This window comes from Peromyscus eremicus, chromosome 1, assembly GCF_949786415.1.
Source record: "Peromyscus eremicus chromosome 1, PerEre_H2_v1, whole genome shotgun sequence".
In the NCBI taxonomy this organism is placed as follows: domain Eukaryota; kingdom Metazoa; phylum Chordata; class Mammalia; order Rodentia; family Cricetidae; genus Peromyscus; species Peromyscus eremicus.
In genome coordinates, this window is record NC_081416.1 from 139,808,773 (window position 1) to 139,830,408 (window position 21,636).

The following is a 21,636-nucleotide window of genomic DNA, read 5'->3' on the forward strand; positions in this document are numbered from 1 at the left end:
GGCTAGTGACACAGGCTGGGGACCAGCAAATGACGCCCCTGGTACAATGGATTTTTTTATGGAGTGATTGATCTGTGGGTATCAGCCATTAGATACATATATACATATATTATTTATTTATTTATTTATTTATGCATTTGTATATATATATATGGTTCTCTACCGTGGCGAACTGATGAGAGTTCTCTGACTTGGTGGGGCCAAGGCAGGAATCACAAGGAAAAAAGATGTAATTAGCCCTGTATAGTGTCTTGACAATTGTCATCAGTCTAAGTCTAAAAGTCAGAGCACGAGGAGAAAGGTGCCTTTGCTGAAAAACCCACATTAAAATTTGGACATGCAAGAAAGGAACCTATGCCTTACTGTGTGGCAGGACTCACCATTTGATTTTCCAAGGGCCCGAGATTTCCTAAACCTTGTCATGCTTTCAGACCATGGTCCCATCCCGCAGACCGAGCAGTGTCATCAGTGGCCCATCAAAAGAGTGCCCTGACATCCTCCCCTTTCTTCCTCCCAAAAAGGTTCCCTTAGGAAGAAGAGAACTCATTCTGCTGCTTCCCTTGAAGCAGAGTTCACCAGGCCCAGCTTTCCTTTGGGCCTAACCTTCTCACGGCCAAGTCCCTCTTCAGCAATGGCAGCCCTGGTAAGCAATGTTGTTTGTGTCCTAAACGCATGTGTCGCTGTGCTCTCCGGAAACCTGGGTCTATGATGACAAACCTATGTCACAAAGAGAGATGATGACATAAAAATCATGCTCAATAGGATTACGCTGAGGCCCAAGCTGCAGGGCAGGAGAGAAACAGGTGCCTCGTCTCCTTGTGGCTTCCTTGAGGCCCAATTCTCAGGCCCTGCTTCCCAAAGCCCTGTTTCCCCTCCTGGGGAATCCAAGCTATCCAGGTGCACATACCTAGGAGAGCCCTGAGGGCTCCATTCCAAAGCACCTGGTGTGACTCTCTAGCCTCATGCAAGGCTTTAGCACCCAACACGCTGCTCATGTCCCTGTCTCCTGTGCTGTCTTTCAGTGACCTGGGATGCCGTTTCCCAGCCCGAAGCATCCTGGCACATTTCAGGTAATTGGAAATATCAACCCAAGGGCTGGGAATCTCTAAACATCGTGTGCCCTCGCCTTCTAAAGCCTCTGACACCCCAAGAACCTTTCCACCTTAGAAGCAAGGCCTCCAGGCTCTGGCCTGATGGTGGCAATCTTCTACCCTTCTGACCTGTGGGTGCAGAATGGCAATTCCAAATGTATACACTATCCTGGACAATTCCAAGGAAATTGGACAGGAGCCACTGATCAGGGACTGCAGCGCAATACCCATAGGTAGAGTCAGGAGGCCCAGACTTTTCTGGTTCATGGCACAGGGATAGAACAAGTTACCCACCACTTGACTGTCCCGCCTAGTTGGATCCTAACACCTCCCATACAGATTAGGTCGGATATGCGGGGGAAGACCTTCAAAATCACACTGTGACACAAGGCATGAGATCCACATCCATCATGAAGGGGCTTTGAGGAGGGGCCATCTGGCACACACTAGAGCTCACGGTGAGCCGAGGCAACTTCTTGGGCATATCGGACTTAGGGACATCTCGAAGGACATCTACTGAAGGACAGGGCCCACAAAGCGTTCCCTACCCCTGTGCCTTACAGAGGCCACTCTATTGACCTCCCATCCATCAGGCCACTGGAGCCAAGGCAGGATTGTTTCTCGGGGCAGGCATTCTCTTCCTGGCCTCAAGGCCAAGAGCCCTGATTGTTTTCAGACCCTCTCTACCGTAGGCATTCTCAACGAATGTCAGCTCCATGTATATCCTACAAAGCTCTAAAAACACACTTCTGTGACCACTGTGATTTGGAATTTCCCCAGGGGTGTAAAGGAGGCTAGTGACACAGGCTGGGGACCAGCAAATGACGCCCCTGGTACAATGGATTTTTTTATGGAGTGATTGATCTGTGGGTATCAGCCATTAGATACATATATACATATATTATTTATTTATTTATTTATTTATGCATTTGTATATATATATATGGTTCTCTACCGTGGCGAACTGATGAGAGTTCTCTGACTTGGTGGGGCCAAGGCAGGAATCACAAGGAAAAAAGATGTAATTAGCCCTGTATAGTGTCTTGACAATTGTCATCAGTCTAAGTCTAAAAGTCAGAGCACGAGGAGAAAGGTGCCTTTGCTGAAAAACCCACATTAAAATTTGGACATGCAAGAAAGGAACCTATGCCTTACTGTGTGGCAGGACTCACCATTTGATTTTCCAAGGGCCCGAGATTTCCTAAACCTTGTCATGCTTTCAGACCATGGTCCCATCCCGCAGACCGAGCAGTGTCATCAGTGGCCCATCTCAAGAGTGCCCTGACAACCTCCCCTTTCTTCCTCCCAAAAAGGTTCCCTTAGGAAGAAGAGAACTCATTCTGCTGCTTCCCTTGAAGCAGAGTTCACCAGGCCCAGCTGTCCTTTGGGCCTAACCTTCTCACTGCCAAGACCCTCTTCAGCAATGGCAGCCCTGGTAAGCAATGTTGTTTGTGTCCTAAACGCATGTGTCGCTGTGCTCTCCGGAAACCTGGGTCTATGATGACAAACCTATGTCACGAAGAGAGATGATGACATAAAAATCATGCTCAATAGGATTACGCTGAGGCCCAAGCTGCAGGGCAGGAGAGAAACAGGTGCCTCGTCTCCTTGTGGCTTCCTTGAGGCCCAATTCTCAGGCCCTGCTTCCCAAAGCCCTGTTTCCCCTCCTGGGGAATCCAAGCTATCCAGGTGCACATACCTAGGAGAGCCCTGAGGGCTCCATTCCAAAGCACCTGGTGTGACTCTCTAGCCTCATGCAAGGCTTTAGCGCCCAACACGCTGCTCATGTCCCTGTCTCCTGTGCTGTCTTTCAGTGACCTGGGATGCCGTTTCACAGCCCGAAGCATCCTGGCACATTTCAGGTAATTGGAAATATCAACCCAAGGGCTGGGAATCTCTAAACATCGTGTGCCCTCGCCTTCTAAAGCCTCTGACACCCCAAGAACCTTTCCACCTTAGAAGCAAGGCCTCCAGGCTCTGGCCTGATGGTGGCAATCTTCTACCCTTCTGACCTATGGGTGCAGAATGGCAATTCCAAATGTATACACTGTCCTGGACAATTCCAAGGAAATTGGACAGGAGCCACTGATCAGGGACTGCAGCGCAATACCCATAGGTAGAGTCAGGAGGCCCAGACTTTTCTGGTTCATGGCACAGGGATAGAACAAGTTACCCACCACTTGACTGTCCCGCCTAGTTGGATCCTAACACCTCCCATACAGATTAGGTCGGATATGCGGGGGAAGACCTTCAAAATCACACTGTGACACAAGGCATGAGATCCACATCCATCATGAAGGGGCTTTGAGGAGGGGCCATCTGGCACACACTAGAGCTCACGGTGAGCCGAGGCAACTTCTTGGGCATATCGGACTTAGGGACATCTCGAAGGACATCTACTGAAGGACAGGGCCCACAAAGCGTTCCCTACCCCTGTGCCTTACAGAGGCCACTCTATTGACCTCCCATCCATCAGGCCACTGGAGCCAAGGCAGGATTGTTTCTCGGGGCAGGCATTCTCTTCCTGGCCTCAAGGCCAAGAGCCCTGATTGTTTTCAGACCCTCTCTACCGTAGGCATTCTCAACGAATGTCAGCTCCATGTATATCCTACAAAGCTCTAAAAACACACTTCTGTGACCACTGTGATTTGGAATTTCCCCAGGGGTGTAAAGGAGGCTAGTGACACAGGCTGGGGACCAGCAAATGACGCCCCTGGTACAATGGATTTTTTTATGGAGTGATTGATCTGTGGGTATCAGCCATTAGATACATATATACATATATTATTTATTTATTTATTTATTTATGCATTTGTATATATATATATGGTTCTCTACCGTGGCGAACTGATGAGAGTTCTCTGACTTGGTGGGGCCAAGGCAGGAATCACAAGGAAAAAAGATGTAATTAGCCCTGTATAGTGTCTTGACAATTGTCATCAGTCTAAGTCTAAAAGTCAGAGCACGAGGAGAAAGGTGCCTTTGCTGAAAAACCCACATTAAAATTTGGACATGCAAGAAAGGAACCTATGCCTTACTGTGTGGCAGGACTCACCATTTGATTTTCCAAGGGCCCGAGATTTCCTAAACCTTGTCATGCTTTCAGACCATGGTCCCATCCCGCAGACCGAGCAGTGTCATCAGTGGCCCATCAAAAGAGTGCCCTGACATCCTCCCCTTTCTTCCTCCCAAAAAGGTTCCCTTAGGAAGAAGAGAACTCATTCTGCTGCTTCCCTTGAAGCAGAGTTCACCAGGCCCAGCTGTCCTTTGGGCCTAACCTTCTCACGGCCAAGTCCCTCTTCAGCAATGGCAGCCCTGGTAAGCAATGTTGTTTGTGTCCTAAACGCATGTGTCGCTGTGCTCTCCGGAAACCTGGGTCTATGATGACAAACCTATGTCACGAAGAGAGATGATGACATAAAAATCATGCTCAATAGGATTACGCTGAGGCCCAAGCTGCAGGGCAGGAGAGAAACAGGTGCCTCGTCTCCTTGTGGCTTCCTTGAGGCCCAATTCTCAGGCCCTACTTCCCAAAGCCCTGTTTCCCCTCCTGGGGAATCCAAGCTATCCAGGTGCACATACCTAGGAGAGCCCTGAGGGCTCCATTCCAAAGCACCTGGTGTGACTCTCTAGCCTCATGCAAGGCTTTAGCACCCAACACGCTGCTCATGTCCCTGTCTCCTGTGCTGTCTTTCAGTGATCTGGGATGCCGTTTCACAGCCCGAAGCATCCTGGCACATTTCAGGTAATTGGAAATATCAACCCAAGGGCTGGGAATCTCTAAACATCGTGTGCCCTCGCCTTCTAAAGCCTCTGACACCCCAAGAACCTTTCCACCTTAGAAGCAAGGCCTCCAGGCTCTGGCCTGATGGTGGCAATCTTCTACCCTTCTGACCTGTGGGTGCAGAATGGCAATTCCAAATGTATACACTATCCTGGACAATTCCAAGGAAATTGGACAGGAGCCACTGATCAGGGACTGCAGCGCAATACCCATAGGTAGAGTCAGGAGGCCCAGACTTTTCTGGTTCATGGCACAGGGATAGAACAAGTTACCCACCACTTGACTGTCCCGCCTAGTTGGATCCTAACACCTCCCATACAGATTAGGTAGGATATGCGGGGGAAGACCTTCAAAATCACACTGTGACACAAGGCATGAGATCCACATCCATCATGAAGGGGCTTTGAGGAGGGGCCATCTGGGACACACTAGAGCTCACGGTGAGCCCAGGCAACTTCTTGGGCATATCGGACTTAGGGACATCTCGAAGGACATCTACTGAAGGACAGGGCCCACAAAGCGTTCCCTACCCCTGTGCCTTACAGAGGCCACTCTATTGACCTCCCATCCATCAGGCCACTGGAGCCAAGGCAGGATTGTTTCTCTGGGCAGGCGTTCTCTTCCTGGCCGCAAGGCCAAGAGCCCTGATTGTTTTCAGACCCTCTCTACCGTAGGCATTCTCAACGAATGTCAGCTCCATGTATATCCTACAAAGCTCTAAAAACACACTTCTGTGACCACTGTGATTTGGAATTTCCCCAGGGGTGTAAAGGAGGCTAGTGACACAGGCTGGGGACCAGCAAATGATGCCCCTGGTACAATGGATTTTTTTATGGAGTGATTGATCTGTGGGTATCAGCCATTAGATACATATATACATATTTTATTTATTTATTTATTTATTCATTTATTTATTTATGCATTTGTGTATATATATATATATATGGTTCTCTACCATGAAGAACTGATGAGAGTTCTCTGACTTGGTGGGGCCAAGGCAGGAATCACAAGGAAAAAAGATGTAATTAGCCCTGTATAGTGTCTTGACAATTGTCATCAGTCTAAGTCTAAAAGTCAGAGCACGAGGGGAAAGGTGCCTTTACTGAAAAACTCACATTAAAATTTGGACATGCAAGTATGGAACCTATGCCTTACTGTGTGGCAGGACTCACCATTTGATTTTCCAAGGGCCCGAGATTTCCTAAACCTTGTCATGCTTTCAGACCATGGTCCCATCCCGCAGACCGAGCAGTGTCATCAGTGGCCCATCTCAAGAGTGCCCTGACAACCTCCCCTTTCTTCCTCCCGAAAAGGTTCCCTTAGGAAGAAGAGAACTCATTCTGCTGCTTCCCTTGAAGCAGAGTTCACCAGGCCCAGCTGTCCTTTGGGCCTAACCTTCTCACTGCCAAGACCCTCTTCAGCAATGGCAGCCCTGGTAAGCAATGTTGTTTGTGTCCTAAACGCATGTGTCGCTGTGCTCTCCGGAAACCTGGGTCTATGATGACAAACCTATGTCACGAAGAGAGATGATGACATAAAAATCATGCTCAATAGGATTACACTGAGGCCCAAGCTGCAGGGCAGGAGAGAAACAGGTGCCTCGTCTCCTTGTGGCTTCCTTGAGGCCCAATTCTCAGGCCCTGCTTCCCAAAGCCCTGTTTCCCCTCCTGGGGAATCCAAGCTATCCAGGTGCACATACCTAGGAGAGCCCTGAGGGCTCCATTCCAAAGCACCTGGTGTGACTCTCTAGCCTCATGCAAGGCTTTAGCGCCCAACACGCTGCTCATGTCCCTGTCTCCTGTGCTGTCTTTCAGTGACCTGGGATGCCGTTTCACAGCCCGAAGCATCCTGGCACATTTCAGGTAATTGGAAATATCAACCCAAGGGCTGGGAATCTCTAAACATCGTGTGCCCTCGCCTTCTAAAGCCTCTGACACCCCAAGAACCTTTCCACCTTAGAAGCAAGGCCTCCAGGCTCTGGCCTGATGGTGGCAATCTTCTACCCTTCTGACCTATGGGTGCAGAATGGCAATTCCAAATGTATACACTGTCCTGGACAATTCCAAGGAAATTGGACAGGAGCCACTGATCAGGGACTGCAGCGCAATACCCATAGGTAGAGTCAGGAGGCCCAGACTTTTCTGGTTCATGGCACAGGGATAGAACAAGTTACCCACCACTTGACTGTCCCGCCTAGTTGGATCCTAACACCTCCCATACAGATTAGGTCGGATATGCGGGGGAAGACCTTCAAAATCACACTGTGACACAAGGCATGAGATCCACATCCATCATGAAGGGGCTTTGAGGAGGGGCCATCTGGCACACACTAGAGCTCACGGTGAGCCGAGGCAACTTCTTGGGCATATCGGACTTAGGGACATCTCGAAGGACATCTACTGAAGGACAGGGCCCACAAAGCGTTCCCTACCCCTGTGCCTTACAGAGGCCACTCTATTGACCTCCCATCCATCAGGCCACTGGAGCCAAGGCAGGATTGTTTCTCGGGGCAGGCATTCTCTTCCTGGCCTCAAGGCCAAGAGCCCTGATTGTTTTCAGACCCTCTCTACCGTAGGCATTCTCAACGAATGTCAGCTCCATGTATATCCTACAAAGCTCTAAAAACACACTTCTGTGACCACTGTGATTTGGAATTTCCCCAGGGGTGTAAAGGAGGCTAGTGACACAGGCTGGGGACCAGCAAATGACGCCCCTGGTACAATGGATTTTTTTATGGAGTGATTGATCTGTGGGTATCAGCCATTAGATACATATATACATATATTATTTATTTATTTATTTATTTATTTATGCATTTGTATATATATATATATGGTTCTCTACCGTGGCGAACTGATGAGAGTTCTCTGACTTGGTGGGGCCAAGGCAGGAATCACAAGGAAAAAAGATGTAATTAGCCCTGTATAGTGTCTTGACAATTGTCATCAGTCTAAGTCTAAAAGTCAGAGCACGAGGAGAAAGGTGCCTTTGCTGAAAAACCCACATTAAAATTTGGACATGCAAGAAAGGAACCTATGCCTTACTGTGTGGCAGGACTCACCATTTGATTTTCCAAGGGCCCGAGATTTCCTAAACCTTGTCATGCGTTAAGACCATGGTCCCATCCCGCAGACCGAGCAGTGTCATCAGTGGCCCATCAAAAGAGTGCCCTGACATCCTCCCCTTTCTTCCTCCCAAAAAGGTTCCCTTAGGAAGAAGAGAACTCATTCTGCTGCTTCCCTTGAAGCAGAGTTCACCAGGCCCAGCTTTCCTTTGGGCCTAACCTTCTCACGGCCAAGTCCCTCTTCAGCAATGGCAGCCCTGGTAAGCAATGTTGTTTGTGTCCTAAACGCATGTGTCGCTGTGCTCTCCGGAAACCTGGGTCTATGATGACAAACCTATGTCACGAAGAGAGATGATGACATAAAAATCATGCTCAATAGGATTACGCTGAGGCCCAAGCTGCAGGGCAGGAGAGAAACAGGTGCCTCGTCTCCTTGTGGCTTCCTTGAGGCCCAATTCTCAGGCCCTGCTTCCCAAAGCCCTGTTTCCCCTCCTGGGGAATCCAAGCTATCCAGGTGCACATACCTAGGAGAGCCCTGAGGGCTCCATTCCAAAGCACCTGGTGTGACTCTCTAGCCTCATGCAAGGCTTTAGCACCCAACACGCTGCTCATGTCCCTGTCTCCTGTGCTGTCTTTCAGTGATCTGGGATGCCGTTTCACAGCCCGAAGCATCCTGGCACATTTCAGGTAATTGGAAATATCAACCCAAGGGCTGGGAATCTCTAAACATCGTGTGCCCTCGCCTTCTAAAGCCTCTGACACCCCAAGAACCTTTCCACCTTAGAAGCAAGGCCTCCAGGCTCTGGCCTGATGGTGGCAATCTTCTACCCTTCTGACCTGTGGGTGCAGAATGGCAATTCCAAATGTATACACTATCCTGGACAATTCCAAGGAAATTGGACAGGAGCCACTGATCAGGGACTGCAGCGCAATACCCATAGGTAGAGTCAGGAGGCCCAGACTTTTCTGGTTCATGGCACAGGGATAGAACAAGTTACCCACCACTTGACTGTCCCGCCTAGTTGGATCCTAACACCTCCCATACAGATTAGGTCGGATATGCGGGGGAAGACCTTCAAAATCACACTGTGACACAAGGCATGAGATCCACATCCATCATGAAGGGGCTTTGAGGAGGGGCCATCTGGCATACACTAGAGCTCACGGTGAGCCGAGGCAACTTCTTGGGCATATCGGACTTAGGGACATCTCGAAGGACATCTACTGAAGGACAGGGCCCACAAAGCGTTCCCTACCCCTGTGCCTTACAGAGGCCACTCTATTGACCTCCCATCCATCAGGCCACTGGAGCCAAGGCAGGATTGTTTCTCGGGGCAGGCATTCTTTTTCTGGCCTCAAGGCCAAGAGCCCTGATTGTTTTCAGACCCTCTCTACCATAGGCATTCTCAACGAATGTCAGCTCCATGTATATCCTACAAAGCTCTAAAAACACACTTCTGTGACCACTGTGATTTGGAATTTCCCCAGGGGTGTAAAGGAGGCTAGTGACACAGGCTGGGGACCAGCAAATGACGCCCCTGGTACAATGGATTTTTTTATGGAGTGATTGATCTGTGGGTATCAGCCATTAGATACATATATACATATATTATTTATTTATTTATTTATTTATTTATTTATTTATGCATTTGTATATATATATATGGTTCTCTACCGTGGCGAACTGATGAGAGTTCTCTGACTTGGTGGGGCCAAGGCAGGAATCACAAGGAAAAAAGATGTAATTAGCCCTGTATAGTGTCTTGACAATTGTCATCAGTCTAAGTCTAAAAGTCAGAGCACGAGGAGAAAGGTGCCTTTGCTGAAAAACCCACATTAAAATTTGGACATGCAAGTATGGAACCTATGCCTTACTGTGTGGCAGGACTCACCATTTGATTTTCCAAGGGCCCGAGATTTCCTAAACCTTGTCATGCTTTCAGACCATGGTCCCATCCCGCAGACCGAGCAGTGTCATCAGTGGCCCATCTCAAGAGTGCCCTGACAACCTCCCCTTTCTTCCTCCCAAAAAGGTTCCCTTAGGAAGAAGAGAACTCATTCTGCTGCTTCCCTTGAAGCAGAGTTCACCAGGCCCAGCTGTCCTTTGGGCCTAACCTTCTCACTGCCAAGACCCTCTTCAGCAATGGCAGCCCTGGTAAGCAATGTTGTTTGTGTCCTAAACGCATGTGTCGCTGTGCTCTCCGGAAACCTGGGTCTATGATGACAAACCTATGTCACGAAGAGAGATGATGACATAAAAATCATGCTCAATAGGATTACGCTGAGGCCCAAGCTGCAGGGCAGGAGAGAAACAGGTGCCTCGTCTCCTTGTGGCTTCCTTGAGGCCCAATTCTCAGGCCCTGCTTCCCAAAGCCCTGTTTCCCCTCCTGGGGAATCCAAGCTATCCAGGTGCACATACCTAGGAGAGCCCTGAGGGCTCCATTCCAAAGCACCTGGTGTGACTCTCTAGCCTCATGCAAGGCTTTAGCGCCCAACACGCTGCTCATGTCCCTGTCTCCTGTGCTGTCTTTCAGTGACCTGGGATGCCGTTTCACAGCCCGAAGCATCCTGGCACATTTCAGGTAATTGGAAATATCAACCCAAGGGCTGGGAATCTCTAAACATCGTGTGCCCTCGCCTTCTAAAGCCTCTGACACCCCAAGAACCTTTCCACCTTAGAAGCAAGGCCTCCAGGCTCTGGCCTGATGGTGGCAATCTTCTACCCTTCTGACCTATGGGTGCAGAATGGCAATTCCAAATGTATACACTGTCCTGGACAATTCCAAGGAATTTGGACAGGAGCCACTGATCAGGGACTGCAGCGCAATACAAATAGGTAGAGTCAGGAGGCCCAGACTTTTCTGGTTCATGGCACAGGGATAGAACAAGTTACCCTCCACTTGACTGTCCCGCCTAGTTGGATCCTAACACCTCCCATAAAGATTAGGTAGGATATGCGGGGGAAGACCTTCAAAATCACACTGTGACACAAGGCATGAGATCCACATCCATCATGAAGGGGCTTTGAGGATGGGCCTTCTGGCACACACTAGAGCTCACAGTGAGCCCAGGCAACTTCTTGGGCATATCGGACTTAGGGACATCTCGAAGGACATCTACTGAAGGACAGGGCCCACAAAGCGTTCCCTACCCCTGTGCCTTACAGAGGCCACTCTATTGACCTCCCATCCATCAGGCCACTGGAGCCAAGGCAGGATTGTTTCTCGGGGCAGGCATTCTCTTCCTGGCCTCAAGGCCAAGAGCCCTGATTGTTTTCAGACCCTCTCTACCGTAGGCATTCTCAACGAATGTCAGCTCCATGTATATCCTACAAAGCTCTAAAAACACACTTCTGTGACCACTGTGATTTGGAATTTCCCCAGGGGTGTAAAGGAGGCTAGTGACACAGGCTGGGGACCAGCAAATGACGCCCCTGGTACAATGGATTTTTTTATGGAGTGATTGATCTGTGGGTATCAGCCATTAGATACATATATACATATATTATTTATTTATTTATTTATTTATGCATTTGTATATATATATATGGTTCTCTACCGTGGCGAACTGATGAGAGTTCTCTGACTTGGTGGGGCCAAGGCAGGAATCACAAGGAAAAAAGATGTAATTAGCCCTGTATAGTGTCTTGACAATTGTCATCAGTCTAAGTCTAAAAGTCAGAGCACGAGGAGAAAGGTGCCTTTGCTGAAAAACCCACATTAAAATTTGGACATGCAAGAAAGGAACCTATGCCTTACTGTGTGGCAGGACTCACCATTTGATTTTCCAAGGGCCCGAGATTTCCTAAACCTTGTCATGCTTTCAGACCATGGTCCCATCCCGCAGACCGAGCAGTGTCATCAGTGGCCCATCAAAAGAGTGCCCTGACATCCTCCCCTTTCTTCCTCCCAAAAAGGTTCCCTTAGGAAGAAGAGAACTCATTCTGCTGCTTCCCTTGAAGCAGAGTTCACCAGGCCCAGCTTTCCTTTGGGCCTAACCTTCTCACGGCCAAGTCCCTCTTCAGCAATGGCAGCCCTGGTAAGCAATGTTGTTTGTGTCCTAAACGCATGTGTCGCTGTGCTCTCCGGAAACCTGGGTCTATGATGACAAACCTATGTCACGAAGAGAGATGATGACATAAAAATCATGCTCAATAGGATTACGCTGAGGCCCAAGCTGCAGGGCAGGAGAGAAACAGGTGCCTCGTCTCCTTGTGGCTTCCTTGAGGCCCAATTCTCAGGCCCTGCTTCCCAAAGCCCTGTTTCCCCTCCTGGGGAATCCAAGCTATCCAGGTGCACATACCTAGGAGAGCCCTGAGGGCTCCATTCCAAAGCACCTGGTGTGACTCTCTAGCCTCATGCAAGGCTTTAGCACCCAACACGCTGCTCATGTCCCTGTCTCCTGTGCTGTCTTTCAGTGATCTGGGATGCCGTTTCACAGCCCGAAGCATCCTGGCACATTTCAGGTAATTGGAAATATCAACCCAAGGGCTGGGAATCTCTAAACATCGTGTGCCCTCGCCTTCTAAAGCCTCTGACACCCCAAGAACCTTTCCACCTTAGAAGCAAGGCCTCCAGGCTCTGGCCTGATGGTGGCAATCTTCTACCCTTCTGACCTGTGGGTGCAGAATGGCAATTCCAAATGTATACACTATCCTGGACAATTCCAAGGAAATTGGACAGGAGCCACTGATCAGGGACTGCAGCGCAATACCCATAGGTAGAGTCAGGAGGCCCAGACTTTTCTGGTTCATGGCACAGGGATAGAACAAGTTACCCACCACTTGACTGTCCCGCCTAGTTGGATCCTAACACCTCCCATACAGATTAGGTAGGATATGCGGGGGAAGACCTTCAAAATCACACTGTGACACAAGGCATGAGATCCACATCCATCATGAAGGGGCTTTGAGGAGGGGCCATCTGGCACACACTAGAGCTCACGGTGAGCCCAGGCAACTTCTTGGGCATATCGGACTTAGGGACATCTCAAAGGACATCTACTGAAGGACAGGGCCCACAAAGCGTTCCCTACCCCTGTGCCTTACAGAGGCCACTCTATTGACCTCCCATCCATCAGGCCACTGGAGCCAAGGCAGGATTGTTTCTCTGGGCAGGCGTTCTCTTCCTGGCCGCAAGGCCAAGAGCCCTGATTGTTTTCAGACCCTCTCTACCGGAGGCATTCTCAACGAATGTCAGCTCCATGTATATCCTACAAAGCTCTAAAAACACACTTCTGTGACCACTGTGATTTGGAATTTCCCCAGGGGTGTAAAGGAGGCTAGTGACACAGGCTGGGGACCAGCAAATGATGCCCCTGGTACAATGGATTTTTTTATGGAGTGATTGATCTGTGGGTATCAGCCATTAGATACATATATACATATTTTATTTATTTATTTATTTATTCATTTATTTATTTATGCATTTGTGTATATATATATATATATGGTTCTCTACCATGGAGAACTGATGAGAGTTCTCTGACTTGGTGGGGCCAAGGCAGGAATCACAAGGAAAAAAGATGTAATTAGCCCTGTATAGTGTCTTGACAATTGTCATCAGTCTAAGTCTAAAAGTCAGAGCACGAGGGGAAAGGTGCCTTTACTGAAAAACTCACATTAAAATTTGGACATGCAAGTATGGAACCTATGCCTTACTGTGTGGCAGGACTCACCATTTGATTTTCCAAGGACCCGAGATTTCCTAAACCTTGTCATGCTTTCAGACCATGGTCCCATCCCGCAGACCGAGCAGCGTCATCAGTGGCCCATCTCAAGAGTGCCCTGACATCCTCCCCTTTCTTCCTCCCGAAAAGGTTCCCTTAGGAAGAAGAGAACTCATTCTGCTGCTTCCCTTGAAGCAGAGTTCACCAGGCCCAGCTGTCCTTTGGTCCTAACCTTCTCACTGCCAAGACCCTCTTCAGCAATGGCAGCCCTGGTAGGCAATGTTGTTTGTGTCCTAAACGCATGTGTCGCTGTGCTCTCCGGAAACCTGGGTCTATGATGACAAACCTATGTCACGAAGAGAGATGATGACATAAAAATCATGCTCAATAGGATTACGCTGAGGCCCAAGCTGCAGGGCAGGAGAGAAACAGGTGCCTCGTCTCCTTGTGGCTTCCTTGAGGCCCAATTCTCAGGCCCTGCTTCCCAAAGCCCTGTTTCCCCTCCTAGGGAATCCAAGCTATCCAGGTGCACATACCTAGGAGAGCCCTGAGGGCTCCATTCCAAAGCACCTGGTGTGACTCTCTAGCCTCATGCAAGGCTTTAGCGCCCAACACGCTGCTCATGTCCCTGTCTCCTGTGCTGTCTTTCAGTGACCTGGGATGCCGTTTCACAGCCCGAAGCATCCTGGCACATTTCAGGTAATTGGAAATATCAACCCAAGGGCTGGGAATCTCTAAACATCGTGTGCCCTCGCCTTCTAAAGCCTCTGACACCCCAAGAACCTTTCCACCTTAGAAGCAAGGCCTCCAGCCTCTGGCCTGATGGAGGCAATCTTCTACCCTTCTGACCTGTGGGTGCAGAATGGCAATTCCAAATGTATACACTGTCCTGGACAATTCCAAGGAATTTGGACAGGAGCCACTGATCAGGGACTGCAGCGCAATACAAATAGGTAGAGTCAGGAGGCCCAGACTTTTCTGGTTCATGGCACAGGGATAGAACAAGTTACCCTCCACTTGACTGTCCCGCCTAGTTTGATCCTAACACCTCCCATAAAGATTAGGTAGGATATGCGGGGGAAGACCTTCAAAATCACACTGTGACACAAGGCATGAGATCCACATCCATCATGAAGGGGCTTTGAGGATGGGCCTTCTGGCACACACTAGAGCTCACAGTGAGCCCAGGCAACTTCTTGGGCATATCGGACTTAGGGACATCTCGAAGGACATCTACTGAAGGACAGGGCCCACAAAGCGTTCCCTACCCCTGTGCCTTACAGAGGCCACTCTATTGACCTCCCATCCATCAGGCCACTGGAGCCAAGGCAGGATTGTTTCTCGGGGCAGGCATTCTCTTCCTGGCCTCAAGGCCAAGAGCCCTGATTGTTTTCAGACCCTCTCTACCGTAGGCATTCTCAACGAATGTCAGCTCCATGTATATCCTACAAAGCTCTAAAAACACACTTCTGTGACCACTGTGATTTGGAATTTCCCCAGGGGTGTAAAGGAGGCTAGTGACACAGGCTGGGGACCAGCAAATGACGCCCCTGGTACAATGGATTTTTTTATGGAGTGATTGATCTGTGGGTATCAGCCATTAGATACATATATACATATATTATTTATTTATTTATTTATTTATGCATTTGTATATATATATATGGTTCTCTACCGTGGCGAACTGATGAGAGTTCTCTGACTTGGTGGGGCCAAGGCAGGAATCACAAGGAAAAAAGATGTAATTAGCCCTGTATAGTGTCTTGACAATTGTCATCAGTCTAAGTCTAAAAGTCAGAGCACGAGGAGAAAGGTGCCTTTGCTGAAAAACCCACATTAAAATTTGGACATGCAAGAAAGGAACCTATGCCTTACTGTGTGGCAGGACTCACCATTTGATTTTCCAAGGGCCCGAGATTTCCTAAACCTTGTCATGCTTTCAGACCATGGTCCCATCCCGCAGACCGAGCAGTGTCATCAGTGGCCCATCAAAAGAGTGCCCTGACATCCTCCCCTTTCTTCCTCCCAAAAAGGTTCCCTTAGGAAGAAGAGAACTCATTCTGCTGCTTCCCTTGAAGCAGAGTTCACCAGGCCCAGCTTTCCTTTGGGCCTAACCTTCTCACGGCCAAGTCCCTCTTCAGCAATGGCAGCCCTGGTAAGCAATGTTGTTTGTGTCCTAAACGCATGTGTCGCTGTGCTCTCCGGAAACCTGGGTCTATGATGACAAACCTATGTCACGAAGAGAGATGATGACATAAAAATCATGCTCAATAGGATTACGCTGAGGCCCAAGCTGCAGGGCAGGAGAGAAACAGGTGCCTCGTCTCCTTGTGGCTTCCTTGAGGCCCAATTCTCAGGCCCTGCTTCCCAAAGCCCTGTTTCCCCTCCTGGGGAATCCAAGCTATCCAGGTGCACATACCTAGGAGAGCCCTGAGGGCTCCATTCCAAAGCACCTGGTGTGACTCTCTAGCCTCATGCAAGGCTTTAGCACCCAACACGCTGCTCATGTCCCTGTCTCCTGTGCTGTCTTTCAGTGATCTGGGATGCCGTTTCACAGCCCGAAGCATCCTGGCACATTTCAGGTAATTGGAAATATCAACCCAAGGGCTGGGAATCTCTAAACATCGTGTGCCCTCGCCTTCTAAAGCCTCTGACACCCCAAGAACCTTTCCACCTTAGAAGCAAGGCCTCCAGGCTCTGGCCTGATGGTGGCAATCTTCTACCCTTCTGACCTGTGGGTGCAGAATGGCAATTCCAAATGTATACACTATCCTGGACAATTCCAAGGAAATTGGACAGGAGCCACTGATCAGGGACTGCAGCGCAATACCCATAGGTAGAGTCAGGAGGCCCAGACTTTTCTGGTTCATGGCACAGGGATAGAACAAGTTACCCACCACTTGACTGTCCCGCCTAGTTGGATCCTAACACCTCCCATACAGATTAGGTAGGATATGCGGGGGAAGACCTTCAAAATCACACTGTGACACAAGGCATGAGATCCACATCCATCATGAAGGGGCTTTGAGGAGGGGCCATCTGGCACACACTAGAGCTCACGGTGAGCCCAGGCAACTTCTTGGGCATATCGGACTTAGGGACATCTCAAAGGACATCTACTGAAGGACAGGGCCCACAAAGCGTTCCCTACCCCTGTGCCTTACAGAGGCCACTCTATTGACCTCCCATCCATCAGGCCACTGGAGCCAAGGCAGGATTGTTTCTCTGGGCAGGCGTTCTCTTCCTGGCCGCAAGGCCAAGAGCCCTGATTGTTTTCAGACCCTCTCTACCGGAGGCATTCTCAACGAATGTCAGCTCCATGTATATCCTACAAAGCTCTAAAAACACACTTCTGTGACCACTGTGATTTGGAATTTCCCCAGGGGTGTAAAGGAGGCTAGTGACACAGGCTGGGGACCAGCAAATGATGCCCCTGGTACAATGGATTTTTTTATGGAGTGATTGATCTGTGGGTATCAGCCATTAGATACATATATACATATTTTATTTATTTATTTATTTATTCATTTATTTATTTATGCATTTGTGTATATATATATATATATGGTTCTCTACCATGGAGAACTGATGAGAGTTCTCTGACTTGGTGGGGCCAAGGCAGGAATCACAAGGAAAAAAGATGTAATTAGCCCTGTATAGTGTCTTGACAATTGTCATCAGTCTAAGTCTAAAAGTCAGAGCACGAGGGGAAAGGTGCCTTTACTGAAAAACTCACATTAAAATTTGGACATGCAAGTATGGAACCTATGCCTTACTGTGTGGCAGGACTCACCATTTGATTTTCCAAGGACCCGAGATTTCCTAAACCTTGTCATGCTTTCAGACCATGGTCCCATCCCGCAGACCGAGCAGTGTCATCAGTGGCCCATCTCAAGAGTGCCCTGACATCCTCCCCTTTCTTCCTCCCGAAAAGGTTCCCTTAGGAAGAAGAGAACTCATTCTGCTGCTTCCCTTGAAGCAGAGTTCACCAGGCCCAGCTGTCCTTTGGTCCTAACCTTCTCACTGCCAAGACCCTCTTCAGCAATGGCAGCCCTGGTAGGCAATGTTGTTTGTGTCCTAAACGCATGTGTCGCTGTGCTCTCCGGAAACCTGGGTCTATGATGACAAACCTATGTCACGAAGAGAGATGATGACATAAAAATCATGCTCAATAGGATTACGCTGAGGCCCAAGCTGCAGGGCAGGAGAGAAACAGGTGCCTCGTCTCCTTGTGGCTTCCTTGAGGCCCAATTCTCAGGCCCTGCTTCCCAAAGCCCTGTTTCCCCTCCTAGGGAATCCAAGCTATCCAGGTGCACATACCTAGGAGAGCCCTGAGGGCTCCATTCCAAAGCACCTGGTGTGACTCTCTAGCCTCATGCAAGGCTTTAGCGCCCAACACGCTGCTCATGTCCCTGTCTCCTGTGCTGTCTTTCAGTGACCTGGGATGCCGTTTCACAGCCCGAAGCATCCTGGCACATTTCAGGTAATTGGAAATATCAACCCAAGGGCTGGGAATCTCTAAACATCGTGTGCCCTCGCCTTCTAAAGCCTCTGACACCCCAAGAACCTTTCCACCTTAGAAGCAAGGCCTCCAGCCTCTGGCCTGATGGAGGCAATCTTCTACCCTTCTGACCTGTGGGTGCAGAATGGCAATTCCAAATGTATACACTGTCCTGGACAATTCCAAGGAATTTGGACAGGAGCCACTGATCAGGGACTGCAGCGCAATACAAATAGGTAGAGTCAGGAGGCCCAGACTTTTCTGGTTCATGGCACAGGGATAGAACAAGTTACCCTCCACTTGACTGTCCCGCCTAGTTGGATCCTAACACCTCCCATAAAGATTAGGTAGGATATGCGGGGGAAGACCTTCAAAATCACACTGTGACACAAGGCATGAGATCCACATCCATCATGAAGGGGCTTTGAGGATGGGCCTTCTGGCACACACTAGAGCTCACAGTGAGCCCAGGCAACTTCTTGGGCATATCGGACTTAGGGACATCTCGAAGGACATCTACTGAAGGACAGGGCCCACAAAGCGTTCCCTACCCCTGTGCCTTACAGAGGCCACTCTATTGACCTCCCATCCATCAGGCCACTGGAGCCAAGGCAGGATTGTTTCTCGGGGCAGGCATTCTCTTCCTGGCCTCAAGGCCAAGAGCCCTGATTGTTTTCAGACCCTCTCTACCGTAGGCATTCTCAACGAATGTCAGCTCCATGTATATCCTACAAAGCTCTAAAAACACACTTCTGTGACCACTGTGATTTGGAATTTCCCCAGGGGTGTAAAGGAGGCTAGTGACACAGGCTGGGGACCAGCAAATGACGCCCCTGGTACAATGGATTTTTTTATGGAGTGATTGATCTGTGGGTATCAGCCATTAGATACATATATACATATATTATTTATTTATTTATTTATTTATGCATTTGTATATATATATATGGTTCTCTACCGTGGCGAACTGATGAGAGTTCTCTGACTTGGTGGGGCCAAGGCAGGAATCACAAGGAAAAAAGATGTAATTAGCCCTGTATAGTGTCTTGACAATTGTCATCAGTCTAAGTCTAAAAGTCAGAGCACGAGGAGAAAGGTGCCTTTGCTGAAAAACCCACATTAAAATTTGGACATGCAAGAAAGGAACCTATGCCTTACTGTGTGGCAGGACTCACCATTTGATTTTCCAAGGGCCCGAGATTTCCTAAACCTTGTCATGCTTTCAGACCATGGTCCCATCCCGCAGACCGAGCAGTGTCATCAGTGGCCCATCAAAAGAGTGCCCTGACATCCTCCCCTTTCTTCCTCCCAAAAAGGTTCCCTTAGGAAGAAGAGAACTCATTCTGCTGCTTCCCTTGAAGCAGAGTTCACCAGGCCCAGCTTTCCTTTGGGCCTAACCTTCTCACGGCCAAGTCCCTCTTCAGCAATGGCAGCCCTGGTAAGCAATGTTGTTTGTGTCCTAAACGCATGTGTCGCTGTGCTCTCCGGAAACCTGGGTCTATGATGACAAACCTATGTCACGAAGAGAGATGATGACATAAAAATCATGCTCAATAGGATTACGCTGAGGCCCAAGCTGCAGGGCAGGAGAGAAACAGGTGCCTCGTCTCCTTGTGGCTTCCTTGAGGCCCAATTCTCAGGCCCTGCTTCCCAAAGCCCTGTTTCCCCTCCTGGGGAATCCAAGCTATCCAGGTGCACATACCTAGGAGAGCCCTGAGGGCTCCATTCCAAAGCACCTGGTGTGACTCTCTAGCCTCATGCAAGGCTTTAGCACCCAACACGCTGCTCATGTCCCTGTCTCCTGTGCTGTCTTTCAGTGATCTGGGATGCCGTTTCACAGCCCGAAGCATCCTGGCACATTTCAGGTAATTGGAAATATCAACCCAAGGGCTGGGAATCTCTAAACATCGTGTGCCCTCGCCTTCTAAAGCCTCTGACACCCCAAGAACCTTTCCACCTTAGAAGCAAGGCCTCCAGGCTCTGGCCTGATGGTGGCAATCTTCTACCCTTCTGACCTGTGGGTGCAGAATGGCAATTCCAAATGTATACACTATCCTGGACAATTCCAAGGAAATTGGACAGGAGCCACTGATCAGGGACTGCAGCGCAATACCCATAGGTAGAGTCAGGAGGCCCAGACTTTTCTGGTTCATGGCACAGGGATAGAACAAGTTACCCACCACTTGACTGTCCCGCCTAGTTGGATCCTAACACCTCCCATACAGATTAGGTAGGATATGCGGGGGAAGACCTTCAAAATCACACTGTGACACAAGGCATGAGATCCACATCCATCATGAAGGGGCTTTGAGGAGGGGCCATCTGGCACACACTAGAGCTCACGGTGAGCCCAGGCAACTTCTTGGGCATATCGGACTTAGGGACATCTCAAAGGACATCTACTGAAGGACAGGGCCCACAAAGCGTTCCCTACCCCTGTGCCTTACAGAGGCCACTCTATTGACCTCCCATCCATCAGGCCACTGGAGCCAAGGCAGGATTGTTTCTCTGGGCAGGCGTTCTCTTCCTGGCCGCAAGGCCAAGAGCCCTGATTGTTTTCAGACCCTCTCTACCGTAGGCATTCTCAACGAATGTCAGCTCCATGTATATCCTACAAAGCTCTAAAAACACACTTCTGTGACCACTGTGATTTGGAATTTCCCCAGGGGTGTAAAGGAGGCTAGTGACACAGGCTGGGGACCAGCAAATGATGCCCCTGGTACAATGGATTTTTTTATGGAGTGATTGATCTGTGGGTATCAGCCATTAGATACATATATACATATTTTATTTATTTATTTATTTATTCATTTATTTATTTATGCATTTGTGTATATATATATATATATGGTTCTCTACCATGGAGAACTGATGAGAGTTCTCTGACTTGGTGGGGCCAAGGCAGGAATCACAAGGAAAAAAGATGTAATTAGCCCCGTATAGTGTCTTGACAATTGTCATCAGTCTAAGTCTAAAAGTCAGAGCACGAGGGGAAAGGTGCCTTTACTGAAAAACTCACATTAAAATTTGGACATGCAAGTATGGAACCTATGCCTTACTGTGTGGCAGGACTCACCATTTGATTTTCCAAGGACCCGAGATTTCCTAAACCTTGTCATGCTTTCAGACCATGGTCCCATCCCGCAGACCGAGCAGTGTCATCAGTGGCCCATCTCAAGAGTGCCCTGACATCCTCCCCTTTCTTCCTCCCGAAAAGGTTCCCTTAGGAAGAAGAGAACTCATTCTGCTGCTTCCCTTGAAGCAGAGTTCACCAGGCCCAGCTGTCCTTTGGTCCTAACCTTCTCACTGCCAAGACCCTCTTCAGCAATGGCAGCCCTGGTAAGCAATGTTGTTTGTGTCCTAAACGCATGTGTCGCTGTGCTCTCCGGAAACCTGGGTCTATGATGACAAACCTATGTCACGAAGAGAGATGATGACATAAAAATCATGCTCAATAGGATTACGCTGAGGCCCAAGCTGCAGGGCAGGAGAGAAACAGGTGCCTCGTCTCCTTGTGGCTTCCTTGAGG

The 21,636-nt window shown here is 49.1% G+C and overlaps 12 non-coding genes across 12 annotated transcripts; all 12 read left to right on the top strand.

The window, feature by feature from the left end:
* Positions 1 to 699: 699 nt before the first annotated feature.
* Positions 700 to 778, top strand: LOC131903019 (small nucleolar RNA SNORD115). The gene has a single exon (XR_009377282.1). It is a non-coding gene; the product is annotated as a small nucleolar RNA SNORD115 (small nucleolar RNA).
* Positions 779 to 2,582: 1,804 nt separating this feature from the next.
* LOC131902996 (small nucleolar RNA SNORD115) lies at positions 2,583 to 2,661 on the top strand. The gene has a single exon (XR_009377260.1). It is a non-coding gene; the product is annotated as a small nucleolar RNA SNORD115 (small nucleolar RNA).
* A 1,804-nt stretch (positions 2,662 to 4,465) lies between these two features.
* LOC131902997 (small nucleolar RNA SNORD115) lies at positions 4,466 to 4,544 on the top strand. Its single transcript, XR_009377261.1, has one exon. It is a non-coding gene; the product is annotated as a small nucleolar RNA SNORD115 (small nucleolar RNA).
* A 1,822-nt stretch (positions 4,545 to 6,366) lies between these two features.
* On the top strand, positions 6,367 to 6,445 carry LOC131903013 (small nucleolar RNA SNORD115). Its single transcript, XR_009377276.1, has one exon. It is a non-coding gene; the product is annotated as a small nucleolar RNA SNORD115 (small nucleolar RNA).
* Positions 6,446 to 8,255: 1,810 nt separating this feature from the next.
* LOC131902998 (small nucleolar RNA SNORD115) lies at positions 8,256 to 8,334 on the top strand. The gene has a single exon (XR_009377262.1). It is a non-coding gene; the product is annotated as a small nucleolar RNA SNORD115 (small nucleolar RNA).
* Positions 8,335 to 10,150: 1,816 nt separating this feature from the next.
* LOC131903000 (small nucleolar RNA SNORD115) lies at positions 10,151 to 10,229 on the top strand. The gene has a single exon (XR_009377264.1). It is a non-coding gene; the product is annotated as a small nucleolar RNA SNORD115 (small nucleolar RNA).
* Positions 10,230 to 12,033: 1,804 nt separating this feature from the next.
* Positions 12,034 to 12,112, top strand: LOC131903001 (small nucleolar RNA SNORD115). The gene has a single exon (XR_009377265.1). It is a non-coding gene; the product is annotated as a small nucleolar RNA SNORD115 (small nucleolar RNA).
* A 1,822-nt stretch (positions 12,113 to 13,934) lies between these two features.
* LOC131903002 (small nucleolar RNA SNORD115) lies at positions 13,935 to 14,013 on the top strand. The gene has a single exon (XR_009377266.1). It is a non-coding gene; the product is annotated as a small nucleolar RNA SNORD115 (small nucleolar RNA).
* Positions 14,014 to 15,817: 1,804 nt separating this feature from the next.
* Positions 15,818 to 15,896, top strand: LOC131903003 (small nucleolar RNA SNORD115). Its single transcript, XR_009377267.1, has one exon. It is a non-coding gene; the product is annotated as a small nucleolar RNA SNORD115 (small nucleolar RNA).
* A 1,822-nt stretch (positions 15,897 to 17,718) lies between these two features.
* LOC131903004 (small nucleolar RNA SNORD115) lies at positions 17,719 to 17,797 on the top strand. Its single transcript, XR_009377268.1, has one exon. It is a non-coding gene; the product is annotated as a small nucleolar RNA SNORD115 (small nucleolar RNA).
* Positions 17,798 to 19,601: 1,804 nt separating this feature from the next.
* Positions 19,602 to 19,680, top strand: LOC131903005 (small nucleolar RNA SNORD115). Its single transcript, XR_009377269.1, has one exon. It is a non-coding gene; the product is annotated as a small nucleolar RNA SNORD115 (small nucleolar RNA).
* Positions 19,681 to 21,502: 1,822 nt separating this feature from the next.
* On the top strand, positions 21,503 to 21,581 carry LOC131903006 (small nucleolar RNA SNORD115). Its single transcript, XR_009377270.1, has one exon. It is a non-coding gene; the product is annotated as a small nucleolar RNA SNORD115 (small nucleolar RNA).
* The last annotated feature ends 55 nt before the right edge of the window (positions 21,582 to 21,636 follow it).